The sequence below is a fragment of the Cupressus sempervirens genome, chromosome 1 (genome assembly GCF_028749045.1).
Source record: "Cupressus sempervirens isolate cs-2001-9-10 chromosome 1, ASM2874904v1, whole genome shotgun sequence".
NCBI classification, from domain to species: Eukaryota; Viridiplantae; Streptophyta; class Pinopsida; order Cupressales; family Cupressaceae; genus Cupressus; species Cupressus sempervirens.
This window is the reverse complement of record NC_143118.1, coordinates 118787468-118802065: the sequence shown is the minus strand read 5'-3', so window position 1 is coordinate 118802065 and position 14598 is coordinate 118787468.

Below are 14598 nucleotides of genomic sequence, written 5' to 3'. Positions count from 1 at the left end.
AAGTTGAAGTTCAGTTATCAAGGGATATTCTCAAATTAAAGCGAGTTAACAGATTTAATTTGAGTAAAATAAGGATTTAACTAATTTAATTTGAGTAGAAAAAAGAGTTAATTGATTTAACTCATTTTTTATCAATAGTGAACTAAAAATTTCCCTTTTTGAACTAAAGAGAGATTTTGTTGAGATATTTAAATTAATAAAATGAGATATTCTCTCATAATTACTTTTTCTATTTAATTAAACAATTTTTTAATTAATTAGAGACAAATTTCTTATTTAATTAAATAACTTTATTCAATTAATTAAGAATAGCTTCCTATTTAATTAAATAACTTTTTTAAATTAATTACAAGTAAGTACTCCATTTAATTAAATAATTTCATTTAATTAATTAGAAATACCTTTTCCATTTAATTAAATAATTATATTTAATTAATCAAAATAGGCGTATTTATTAAATTTATGTAAAAATATGAGCAAATGTGAGTATGAATTCCAACAACAATTCGATCCAAATTCTCCAAATTCATCCTCTCCTAAAATGAAGAAATGAGGGTCTCTTAAATAGAGTTTCCTGGAATCCATCAATGGTTAAGATTAAATTCAATCAACGGTCAGGATTAAAATTGAAGTTCAATCATAAAGGGAGATTCCCAAATTAAAGGGAGTTAACAGATTTAAGTTGAGTAAAATGAGGAGTTAACGGATTTAATTTTAGTAGAAAAAAGACTTAACTAATTTAACTCATTTTTTATCTATAGTGAACTTAAAATTTTCCTTTTTGAACTGAAGAGAGATTTTGTTGAGATATTTAATTTAATAAAATGAGATATGCTCTCATAATTACTTTTTGTATTTAATTAAACAATATTTTAATTAATTAGAGACCATTTTTTTATTTAATTAAATATCTTTGTTTAATTAATTAGAAATAACTTCCTACTTAATTAAATAACTTTGTTTAATTAATTAGAAGTAAGTACTCTATATAATTAAATAATTTTGTTTAATAATTAAAAATCTCTTTCTCGTTTAATTAAATAATTACATTTAATTAATCAAGATAGGCATATTTATTAAATGTATGTAAAAATATGAGCAAATGTGAGTATGAATTCCAACAGCGATTCGATGCAAATTCTCCAAATTAATCCTCTCCTAAAATGAAGAGATGAGGGTCTCTTAAATAGACTTTCTTGGAATCCATCTACGGTTGAGATAAAATTCAATCAACGGTCAGGATTAAAGTTGAAGTTTAGTGATAAAGGGAGATTCCCAAATTAAAAGGAGTTAACAGATTTAATTTGAGTAAAATAAAGAGTTAACTGGTTTAATTTGAGAAGAAAAAGGAGTTAATTGATTTAACTCATTTTTAATCAATAGTGAACTGAAATTTTCCCTTTCTGAACTGAAGAGAGATTTTCTTGACATATTTAATTTAATAAAATGTGATATGCTCTCATAATTACTTTTTCTATTTAATTAAACAATCTTTTAATTAATTAGAGACAATTTTTTTATTTAATTAAATAACTTCATTTAATTAATTAGGAATGGCTTTCTATTTAATTAAACAACTTTGTTTAATTAATTAGAAGTAAGTACTCTATTGAATTAAATAATTTCATTTAATGAATTATAAATACTTTTCTCATTTAATTAAGTAATTACATTTAATTAATCAAGCTAGGCGTATTTATTAAATGTATGTAAAAATATGAGCAAATGTGAGTATAAATTCCAGTAGGGATTCGATGAAAATTTTCAAAATTCATCGTCTCCTAAAAGGAAGAGATGAGGGTCTCTTAAATAGACTTTCCTGCAATCCATCAACGGTTGAGATCAAAATCAGTCAACAGTCATGATTAAAATTGCAGTTCAGTCATAAAGGGAGATTCCCAAATTAAAGAGAGTTAACAGATTTAATTTGAATAAAATAAGGAGTTAACTGATTTAATTTGAGTAGAAAAATGAGTTAACTGATCTAACTCATTTTTTATCAATAGTGAACTAAAAATTTCCCTTTTTGAACTGAAGAGAGATTTTGTTGAGATATTTAATTTAATAAAATGAGATATGCTCTCATAATTACTTTTTCTATTTAATTAAACAATTTTTTAATTAATTAGAGACACTTTTCTTATTTAATTAAATAACTTCATTTAATTAATTAGGAATGGCTTCCTATTTAATTAAATAACTTTATTTAATTAATTAGAACTAAGTACTCTATTTAATTAATTAGAAATACCTTTCTCATTTAATTAAATAATTTGATTTAATTAATCAAGATAGGCATATTTATTAAATGTATGTAAACATATGAGCAAATGTGAGTATGAATTCCAACAGCGATCCGATGCAAATTCTGCAAATTCATCCTCTCCTAAAATGAAGAGATGAGGGTCTCTTAAATAGACTTTTCAAGAATCCATCAATGGTTGAGATCAAATTCAATCAATGGTCAGGATTAAAGTTGAAGTTCAGTCATAAAGGGAGATTCCCAAATTAAAGAGAGTTAACAAATTTAATTTGATTAAAAGAAGGAGTTAACTGATTTAATTTGAACAGAAAAAGGAGTTAACTGATTTACCTCATTTTTTATCAATACTGAACTCAAAATTTTTCTTTTTGAACTGAAGAGAGATTTTGTTGAGATATTTAATGTAATAAAATGAGATATGCTCTCATAATTACTTTTTCTATTTAATTAAATAATCTTTTAATTATTTAGAGACACTTTTCTTATTTAATTAAATAACTTCATTTAATTAATTAGGAATGGCTTCATGTTTAATTAAATAACTTTGTTTAATTAATTAGAAGTAAGTATTCCATTTAATTAAATAATTTCATTTAATTATTTAGAAATACCTTTCCCATTTAATTAAGTAATTACATTTAATTAATCAAGATTGGCGTATTTATAAATGTATGTAAAAATATGAAGAAAATGTGAGTGTGAATTCCAGCAGTGATTCGATGCAAATTCTCCAAATTCATCCTCTCCTAAAATGAAGAGATGAGGGTGTCTTAAATAGACTTTCCTAGAATACATCAACGGTTGAGATCAAATTCAATCAACGGTCAGAATAAAGTTAAAATTCAGTCATAAAGGGAGATTCCCAAATTAAAGAGAGTTAACAGATTTAAGTTGAGTAAAATAAGGAGTTAACTAATTTAATTTGAGTAGAAAAATGAGTTAACTCATTTAACTCATTTTTTATCAATAGTGAACTAAAAATTTTCCTTTTTGAACTGAAGAGAGATTTTGTTGAGATATTTAATTTAATAAAATGAGATATGCTCTCATAATTACTTTTTTTATTTAATTAAATAATCTTTTAATTAATTAGAAACACTTTTTTTATTTAATTAAATAACTTTATTTAATTAAGTAAGAATGGCTTCCTATCTAATTAAATATATTTATTTAATTCATTAGAAGTAAGTACTCCATTTAATTAAATAATCCCGTTTAATTAATTAGAAATGCCTTTTCCATTCAATTAAATAATTACATTTAATTAATCAAGATATGCGTATTTATTAAATATATATAAAAATATGAGCAAATGTGTGTATGAGTTCTAGCAGCGATTCGATGCAAATTCTCCACATTCATCCTCTCCTAAAATGAAGAGATGAGGGTCTCTTACATAGACTTTCCTTGAATCCATCAACAGTTGAGATCAAATTCAATCAATGGTCAGGATTAAAGTTGAAGTTTAGTAATAAAAGGAGATTCCAAAATTAAAAGGAGTTAACAGATTCAATTTGAGTAAAACAAGGAGTTAACTAATTTAATTTGAGTAGAAAAAGGAGTTAACTGATTTAACTTATTTTTTATCAATAGTGAACTGAAGATTTTTCTTTTTTAACTAAAGAGAGATTTTGATAAGATATTTAATGTAATAAAATGAGATATGCTCTCATAATTAATTTTTCTATTTAATTAAATAATATTTTAATTAATTACAGACACTTTTCTTATTTAATTAAATAACTTCATTTAATTAATTACAAATGGTTTCCTATTTAATTAAATAACTTTGTTTAATTAATTAGAACTAAGTACTACATTTAATTAAATACTTTAGTTTAATTAATTAGAACTACCTTTCCCATTTAATTAAATGATTATATTTAATTAATTAAGATAGGCGTATTTATTAAATGTATGTAAAAATAAGAGAAAATGTGAGTATGAATTCCAGTAGCGATTCGATGGAAATTTTCCAAATTCATCCTCTCTTAAAATGAAGAGATGAGTGTCTCTTAAATAGACTTTCCTGGAATCCATCAACGGTCAAGATTAAAGTTGAAGTTCAGTCATAAAAGGAGATTCCCAAATTAAAGGGAGTTAATAGATTTAATTTGAGTAAAATAAAGAGTTAACTGATTTAATTTGAGTAGAAAAAGGAATTAACTGATTTATCTCATTTTTTATCAATAGTGAACTGAAACTTTCCCTTTTTCAACTAAACAGAGATTTTGTTGAGATATTTAATTTAATAAAATGAGATATGCTCTCATAATTACATTTTCTATTTAATTGAACAATCTTTTAATTAATTAGAAACATTTTTCTTATTTAACTAAATAACTTCATTTAATTAATTAGGAATGGCTTCCTATTCAATTAAATAGAAATACCTTTCACATTTAATTAAATAATTACATTTAATTAATCAAGATAGGCATATTTATTAAATGTATGTAAAAATATGAGCAAATGTGAGTATGAATTCTAGCAGCGATTCGATGTGAATTCTCCAAATTCACCCTCTCCTAAAATGAAGAGATGAGGGTCTCTTAAATAGACTTTCCTTGAATCCATCAACGGTTGAGATCAAATTCAATCAACGCTCAGGATTAAAGTTGAAGTTCAGTCATAAAAGGAGATTCCCAAATTAAAGGGAGTTAACAGATTTAATTTGAGTAAAATAAGGAGGTAACTTATTTAATTTAAGTTAAAAAATAAGTTAACTGATTTAACTCATTTTTTATCAATAGTGAACTGAAAATTTCCCTTTTTAAACTGAATAGAGATTTTGTCGAGATATTTAATTTTAGAAAATGAGATATGCTCTCATAATTATTTTTTCTATTTAATTAAATAATCTTTTAATTAATTAGAGACACTTTTCTTATTTAATTAAATAACTTCATTTAATTAATTAGGAATGGCTTCCTATTTAATTAAATAACTTTGTTTAAATAATTAGAATTAAGTACTCTATTTAATTAAATAATTTTATTTAATTAATTAGAAATACCTTTTCCATTTACTTAAATAATTACATTTAATTAATCAAGATAGGTGTATTTATTAAATGTATGTAAAAATATGAGCAAATGTGAGTATGAATTCCAACAGCGATTCGATGCAAATTCTCCAAATTCATCCTCTCTTAAAATGAAGAGATGAGGGTTTCTTAAGTAGACTTTCCTAGAATCCATCAATGGTTGAGATCAAATTCTATCAACGGTCAGGATTAAAGTTGAAGTTCAGTCATAAAGGGAAATTCCCAAATTAAAGGGAGTTAATAGATTTAATTTGAGTGAAATAACGAGTTAACTATTTTAATTTGAGTAGAAAAGGGACTTAACTGATTTAACTCATTTTTTATCAATTGTGACTTGAAAATTTTCCTTTTTGAACTAAAGAGAGATTTTGTTGAGATATTTAATTTAATAAAATGAGATATGCTCTCATAATTACTTTTTCTATTTAATTAAATAACTTCATTTAATTAATTAGGAATGGCTTCTTATTTAATTCAATAACTTTATTTAATTAATTAGAAGTAAGTACTCCATTTAATTAATTAGAAATACCTTTCCCATTTAATTAAATAATTAAATTTAATTAATCAAGATAGGCGTATTGGCATGTTGTGATGGTTAAGTTGTTGTATTGTTATCCTTGCCATCACGGTTGAAATCTCATGGGGATGAGGTCCCCTGTTTGTGGCCTCACTGTTTCATGGCTCCAGGTCAAAGTGTTTACCCCTCTTAATTAAATAAATCAAGATAGATGAATTTATTAAATGTATGAAAAAATATGAGCAAATGTGAGCATGAATTCCAGCAACGATTCGATGCAAATTCTCCAAATTCATCCTCTCCTAAAATAAATAGATGAGGGTCTCTTAAATAGACTTTCCTGGAATCCATCAATGGTTTAGATCAAATTTGATTAACGGTCAGGATTAAAGTTGAAGTTCAGTCATAAAGGGAGATTCTCAAATTAAAGAGAGTTAACAGATTTATTTTGAGTAAAATAAAGAGTTAACTGATTTAATTTGAGTAGAAAAAAGAGTTAACTCATTTAACTCATTTTTTATCATTAGTGAACTAAAAATTTCCCTTTTTGAATTGAAGACAGATTTTGTCAAGATATTTAATTTAATAAAATGAGATATGCTCTCATAATTACTTTTTCTATTTAATTAAATAATCTTTTAATTAATTAGAGACACTTTTCTTATTTAACTAAATAACTTTATTTAATTAATTAAGAATGGCCTCCTATTTAGTTAAATAACTTTTTTTAATTAATTAGAAGGAAGTACTCCATTTAATTAAATAATTTTGTTTAATTAATTAGAAATACCTTTCTCATTTAATTAAATAATTACATTTAATTAATCAACATAAGCATATTTATTAAATATATGTAAAAATATGAGCAAATGTGAGTATGAATTCCAACAACGATTCGATGCAAATTCTCCAAATTCATCCTCTCCTAAAATGAAAAGATGAGGGTCTCTTAAATAGACTTTCCTGAAATTCATAAATGGTTGAGATCAAATTCAATCAATGGTCAGGATTAAAGTTGAAGTTCAGTCATAAAGCGAGATTCTCAAATTAAAGAGAGTTAACGCATTTAATTTGAGTAAAAGAAGGAGTTAACTGATTTAATTTGAGTAGAAAAAGGAGTTAACTTGTTTAACTCATTTTTTATCAATAGCGAACTGAAAATTTTCCTTTTTGAACTAAAGAGAGATTTTGTTGTGATATTTAATTTAATAAAATGAGATATGCTCTCATAATTACTTTTTCTATTTAATTAAATAATCTTTTAATTAATTAGAAACACTTTTCTTATTTAATTAAATAACTTAATTTAATTAATTAGGAATGGCTTCCTATTTAATTAAATAACTTTGTTTAATTAATTAGAAGTAAGTACTCGATTTAATTAAATAATTTCATTTAATTAATTAGAAATACCATTCTCATTTAATTAAATAATTACATTTAATTAATCAAGATAGGCATATTTATTAAATGTATGTAAAAATATGAGCAAATGTGAGTATGAATTCTAGCAGTGATTCGATGCAAATTCTCCAAATTCATTCTCTCCTAAAATGAAGAGATGAGGGTCTCTTAAATAGACTTTCCTAAAATCCATCAATGGTTGAGATCAAATTCAATCAACAGTTAGGATTAAAGTTGAAGTTCAGTCATAAAGGAAGATTTCCAAATTAAAGGGAGTTAACAAATTTAATTTGAGTAAAATAAGGAGTTAACTAATTTAATTTGAGTAGAAAAAGGAGTTAATTGATTTAACTCATTTTTTATGAATAGTGAACTAAAAATTTCCCTTTTTGAACTGAAAAGAGATTTTTTCGAGATATTTAATTTAATAAAATGAGATATGCTCTCATAATTACTTTTTCTATTTATTTAAATAATCTTTTAATTAATTAGAGACACTTTTCTTATTTAATTAAATAACTTCATTTAATTAATTAGGAATGGCTTCCTATTTAATTAAATAACTTTGTTTAATTAATTAGAAGTAAGTACTCCATTGAATCAAATAAATTTTTTTTATTAAGGTTTTTATATTTTTAATCAAGTTTAGTCACCCTTAATCTGGATTAGTGCGTAATCTACATTGTTAGAGTTGTTCGTTGGTCCTAATTTTTTCCTAGCTTTTGTTTGGCTCTTAACCTATTCCTAAAGCTTTAAAATATGAAATATTTATACCCAAGGGGTATGAGTATGGGTTGGTGGTCTTTTCCAGCCCCTAAGCCCCTTTTATTGACTTTTGAGGCCACTCAAAAAGTCTCTTTTTGCTTTTGTGTGAAAATTGATGATGGCTACCATGAGTTTCATTACCCCACCTCCACTTAGTGTTTAACCATAGTGTGAGTTGAGTTAGGAGTTTCTAGAATTGTAGGTGGGTGGGAGAAGTTATTGATCCCTTTGGTGGTTGAGCTTGAGGCTTATTTAGAGGCCCTTCTTGGACTAGTTGTGGGGGTTACCCAATCTCTACATTTAGAGAGGAGTCTTGGAAGATTGGAGCAAGGAAGGGGAAAGCTCTACTCAAACTTGTTCATTGCCATTACCTCTTTGTGAAGGTAGGAATTGTCATTTTCCTTGTTTAGATTTCATTCTTGTTTTATGCTTATGCTACCTTGTTTTTGTTTGAATATTTGTATGTTTGTGGGTATGTTGAGAAGATTTTAAAACCATGTTATTTTGGATGATTTCTTTTCATGTTTATGTTGAAATTTTGAGATTTTCTTACATGATTCTTTTGGTATTACTCACCCTTGGATAGGGCAGAAGTGACCAATTTTGGAGAAGGTCTATTTAGTCAGACTCCAACCAGTGTAGAGTCTCTTCTCAGGATGAAAAGAGGGAGAAAGGGTAGGGTGTTATGAGCCCCTACCTGTCAGCACAAACCTTGTATGATTATAGTATGTTGAAATGGAAGAACGAAAGTTCTTGGTTTATAGCCCCGATTGGGCATCTGTTTGGTGTTGTGCTTGACTTCTCCTGGTTGGAAGAATTCACCTTTCCCTAGTGTTGATTCATTGTGAAAACCTTGTATGAATATGCATGTTTGAATTGTTCTTGGTCATGCCTTTGGTCACCTGATCAGATTTTGTTCCCTCCATGGTTCTAGAAATGTGTTGCAAAAATTGTTATGAATCCCTTGATGAGGGTCATGAAGAAAATCCATTGAAATTGTTGTAATTTTAGATTGAACTCCTATGTAATTTGAATCTCAAAACCTTGTTGTAATGGCAACAATGTTGGGTTTTCTTCCTGATTCTTTCCCGGTTGAGCCTTTGAATCAAGTTTTCCAATAAAATGGTGTTTGAGTAAATATGCTTGCAGTAAGTCTTATAGCTTTGTTTTCAGTTTTGCATATGTAATTTAAAAATCAGATGTGATGGTGTTACCTTGATGCACATTTTTATGGTTGGTAATCACATTCGTTTAAATTAGATTTATCAGATAACATGTTGATATATACTTCGCTATGCAATTTTAAGTTTAAAATATGTTAAAAAAATTTACATTTGAGTTGTGCTTAATTTTTATAATTATACATGTGCGTGAGGAAGTTAAGTGAATTTATTGAATACTTGTTTATTACATTTAATCATATTATCACTTTTAAATATTAAAACAAAACTTGTTGGTGTTATGGGCATGACATGTAGTGCCTACCCTCGTTCACATCTTTTCTAGACATATTATTGCTATTATTATCAGACTATGATGGACTAGCTTTATGTGATGACTTAGTGGTATTATTTTGACACAAACAGACGTTATGTTATGGATTCAGTGGTTATATGATGAGATCATTTAGACTTTACATTTCATGCATACATGATGATCATTATATTATTTTCTATTATTATTGATGATTAGATGGATGGTTTATTATCTTATGTGTTTTATTATGGATACTTACCTGATACTTGCATGTGTATGGTGTGCGTGTTTTCTTATTGTATGGCATTTCTAATGTAGCTAAGGAAGGGAGTCGTAGTCACCTGCTTAGTCGGGATCTACGCGATCCACCACTTCTTACCATTGTTTGTTTAGCTTAGCATTATATATTGTATATACATGCATAGTTTTTTTGCAGGTTGCAGGTACTGGGTATCGACTTCCCTGAATTGCTAGGATGAGCATACCCTATTATACTATCTCAATGATAAGAGAAGGGAGATAAATTCTAAAGTCCAAATCTCAAACCTTTAAGCCAATTGTCCTAGTAAGGTAGGACAAGTATCTGGATATTTTACCCACTAAATGTGTCAGATGACACGATTCATTATTTTTAACCCTTTAGACTGATTTTGAGTAATTTTCTCTATGATGGATTTTCATATTTTATCTTGGAGGTCTATGGTGAATTTTCTATTAATTAAGTCTTAATAAATAGATTTAATTAATAAATTAATTATTTGAGAAAATTAATATAAAATATCATGTTATTTGATATTTTGATTATAATTAATTAAATGTGAAGTATTAAGGAAAAATGAATTAAATAAAAGAAAATTAGAAATTAAAATTAATAATAATTATAAAATAATAATAAAGTAATAAATAAATAATAATAATAAAAGATATAAAAATTAAAATAAAAGTTATAAATATTTAAATAGAAACTATATAAAAAGTGAATTGGAGTTACAAGCTTGCATGGGAGTTAACACACTTTTCTATTTCTCAAGTGTCAACAACACAGAGGTTAGTGCATCAATTAAGCACATGGTGTCTACAACCCTATAGCTCATCTTGAAAGTTGGAAAAGACTCATGCTTAGTTAGTGACACCTTCCAGCTATTTCTAGAAGCATTCTAGATGTTTCCTTAAAGCTCTTTATATTCAAGCATTCATAGAGGCTTAGATATAACATTTTGGAGTGCAATTGGAGCATTGGAGGACTCAAAAACTCTAAAAAAGGGAGGAGCTTGCTCTGCGGATTTTCTGAGGAAGAGCGATTTAGCATCAGAGTCCGAGTAGATTCTTATGATTTTACTTATGCTATTTCCGCATCATGCATTCCCTGTCTTCTTCGTGTCTTCCTTTTGTCTTCTGAGAATTTTTTCTATTTTAATTGTATGTATTCTCAATTTGGGTAGTTACATTTATTTGAGAATCTTATATGCATAGATCTGAAAAGATCACGGGGCTAGGGTTTAAATTTATAGCCAAAGCCATTAGAAAATTAATTGAGTGAATCTATAGGGAAAATATTTTATAGAAAAATTCTTAAATTGTAGATATAATCTTTGTGGAAAAACATACATGTTTATATATTCAGATCTGCATACATATATAGATATATATATATACATACATATATAGATATAGATATATATATATATATACATACATACATATATAGATATATATATATATATATATATATACATACATACATACATACATACATACATACATACATACATACATATATATATATACTGATATATATATATATGTATATATATAATACACCGAATGAACAATTTATAAATTGCAGTGGGGAAAACATAATAAACCGCATCGCGATTCATATTGCATGAAAACAATGTTAAAAAAAAAATATTAAAATTGCCATGGGCACGATTTGTACCCCATGCCTACGGAAGGCAGAGGCCTGTCGTCCCAGGTCTGCAACGACAGGAGTACTACGTACCCGCTGTCGGTGCAGTGCTTATGACCGTAGGTACTGCCTACTGCAGCAAGGGTGGGGGGTGTTAACTAATAAAATTGTTATGCATTTAAAAAAAAAAAAAAAAATGTTTATGTTGCATATTTTAAACTAAAACGTTTATGTTAAAATGTTTAAAACAAATGTTATACGTTTTCTATGAAATCGATTGTCATTGTTATTTAATTTTGATATATGGTGTCAATTGAAATTGTTAATTCAATTTTATGAAATGTAATAATTATTTATATATTTATATATGTATGTATGTATGTATATATATATATATATATATATATATATATGTAATATGTAAATATGTTATTAATAAATTTAAGTTATTATTATTTGATAAATGATTTATATTGAAGGTTTATTTTCGTAATGGTGACTCTTTAATAATTTTCAACTATTAAGATTTAATTATTTTAAATTATTAAATAAAGAATTGATAGTTTGGTGGGGGATGTATCAAACAAATATTATAATTGGAAAATGGATTTTAGTTCTATTAAGGAAAACTTTTATTTATCCAAAACAATACATGTGTTAGAGAAACGTACAAAATGTTCCTCCATTCATTCTTCAAACTTGGAAACATAAACTGAGATCTCTACATTTAAATTCAAGTTGTAAATTTAGCAAAATTAAAACATGTGTTTGCATTGTGTATTCTTTATGCTATTGTTTTGGGTTTTGGGTTGACTAGTGTTGACCAATATAGGACATCTACTAGAGGCTTGGGGGTTATGTGATTGTGATGTCATGATGATGTTTTAATATTGGTCTTTATAAAACCAACCATGGTTATGTGATGGAATGCTCTATGTATTGGATATGATTACTAATTGTTATAGTTGAGGTTCTTATGTGTGAGACACTTGACTTAACCATTATTTTTGGTCATCGATCAGTTAACCTTGATTATTTTCTAGTCACCATGATGGGACTGAAATGTAGATTTATTCTTGATGATGTCATGATGTGACATGTTTGATTCAACCATTTTTGGAGTCTTCGATTAGTATGATTGAGATATATATTTTGGTTATTGAGAACCATTGGATACTTTGATTATCAGTGATACTTTAGTTGCCAATAGAGAGTTGTTGTGTTCATGATTTTCTATGGATGTTAGCTCATGGAGATTTGATGCTTTTATGCATATTTGATGATTCAATTTTGGATTATCTTTTGTGATTTTGAGATTTATGATTCCATGAGCATTAGGGTAGGATATTTGCACGTAGTGACGGGAAGTGGCTTGCAATGGGGGCCGGGGCCCTAAGAGGCTGCTAGGGTAACTCATTGTAAGTTGGATTAATAAGTGATAACATTCACACCTAATACTAACTAAATGAACCTAAAAAGATAAGTGTTTTATTCTCGCCCATGCCTTGAGTGCTTGTACAGGCTAGGATGGGAGTAGTGAGACGCATGGTTGCAACCTTGCATTTTGTAGTATGCCTATCAGTATGAGAGGATACTAGTGGCAGCTTGAAATCAGTATGGACCCGTGGAGTTTAGCTAACTGCCAGGGTAACTTGTACATGATAATTGCGATGACACTTTCCCGCTTGCATAGTAGGTTCCTACATGTCATTGTGTGCCTCTGGGATTAGATGTCAAATTTTGTGTTTGGAACCTTTGAGTTAGTATACTTTTAGGATTCCTGGACTTATAGAGATTTGTGCTATGTGATTTTGTTAGCCCGTTTGGGACTTGAGATTATCTCCTCAGCACAGTGGGAGTGGACCACTTAGGTACCAGGTGGTCGGGTGGTAGTGTATTTTCCACTCTTATAATTTTGAGTTTCATTGAGACATCGTGGCTGATGCATCCTTCATGATGGTGGATATGTATCCTTTTTCATTAATGATTAGCATGTGTTAGATGATGTTATCTTATGCTTTTATTTGCATGTTAGATTACTTTGTACATATGATGTTATATATGTTAGGAGTGACATTCAACCAATGTTAATATCGATGATCTCTTTGGTGATTTGGAATGTTATGCACGGAGGGATGGCTATGATCCACGATGGTCTAGTGATGCTATTAATGGTTGGGAGGAACCATGCACTTAGTTTATTATGTTTGATCTTTATGATGGATGTATATGCCTTCTATAATGATGTATCATGTATATCATGTGATTATCTTTACTTTGATGTATCATGAATTAGAATATGAAGATGTACCTTATTCTATGTATGTATATTCTTTTCAGCTTGTCATACCCTGTGACATGTACAATGGATGATTGAGTATTTGAAATGTAATGTATGAACATTGGACTTATCATTATTATTTCATGTATGATAGATGTTTCTAGATGTAATCCAACGTTAAGGGATCTTTAAGAATGTAATCTGATATGTATGTTATGTTTAATTTCAGATGGACATTGCTATTGCTTCCATTATTGTGCATAAGTTATGTATGGTATTTACTTTCATGTTAGAAAAAAAAAATGCTACTAAACTTAGTGAAATTCTAGGTTAATTCTTTGGATCCCTTGGCGGGGCATTACATGACATTTTGGTATAAGAGAGAAAAAAATATATTCCCCATGGTATGATACTATATTCTACACTTAGAAAATGTAATGGACTTGAAATAAGAAAAATTACCTCCTAGAGAAAATATGCTCTCTGGAGTTTGTATGGAAAGAAAAAGAAGAAGTTAATTTCCCTTTTCAATAGAGAATCTTAAAGAATCTTTAGATTCTCTAAATATCTCTTTGAACATAAAGAATAATTTAAAAAAAAAAAAAAAAAATACATATATAAAATTCTAAAAAAATCCTAAATCAACTACCTTGCTTTAATTCATAACTCCCCTCCAATGTATGAGCGCATGCAAGCTTTGAAGGAAGCAAGTCAAACTTAACAATTTAATGAAATTTGAAAAGCATTCAAAAACTTTAACTCTTACCCTCCATTCCCCTTACTTGGCATTGAAAAAGGCCTCCAAAATCTGCAACAAAGTACTGCGCATGCCCCCATACTGACATGTCAGTTTGTATGAAGGAGTGAATTCAAAGTTGGGCAACTTTCATTATAATGTTTCTGATGCAGGAGCATCTTGCATGGAAAAAATTAA